The following is a 457-nucleotide window of genomic DNA, read 5'->3' as shown; positions in this document are numbered from 1 at the left end:
ACATTTGTCAGCCTATATTTCTATGCTATGCAACAATATTTATGAAAACAGAAAGCGAAACAAAGACTATTTTTCAGACATACAAAATCTGAAAGAATTTTTTACCAACACTTAAAAAATGTTCAGAAAAATTGTTCAAGCATTCAGAAAATAATACCATATGGAAATCTGTAGCTACACAAAGAAATGAAGAGCACAGAAATAGAAAAGACATAGAAAAATTTTAACTAAGTTATTCTTATATTTTAAATAACTTAAAAAATAATTAGCTAGTAAGTTGATTTCTGACTAACTGGTCAGAAATACTGGTCAGAAATACTGGTGTAAAGGCATTTCATTGGAAAAAGGATTTTCTGTTCAAAAATAGTGCTGGAACAATTGGCAACCCATATGCAAAAAGAAAAACATAGACCATACCTCACACCATACACAAAAATTAACTCATGATGGACAAGAA

Source organism: Pan paniscus, chromosome 1, assembly GCF_029289425.2.
Source record: "Pan paniscus chromosome 1, NHGRI_mPanPan1-v2.0_pri, whole genome shotgun sequence".
NCBI lineage: Eukaryota > Metazoa > Chordata > Mammalia > Primates > Hominidae > Pan > Pan paniscus.
This window is presented reverse-complemented; position numbering follows the sequence as displayed.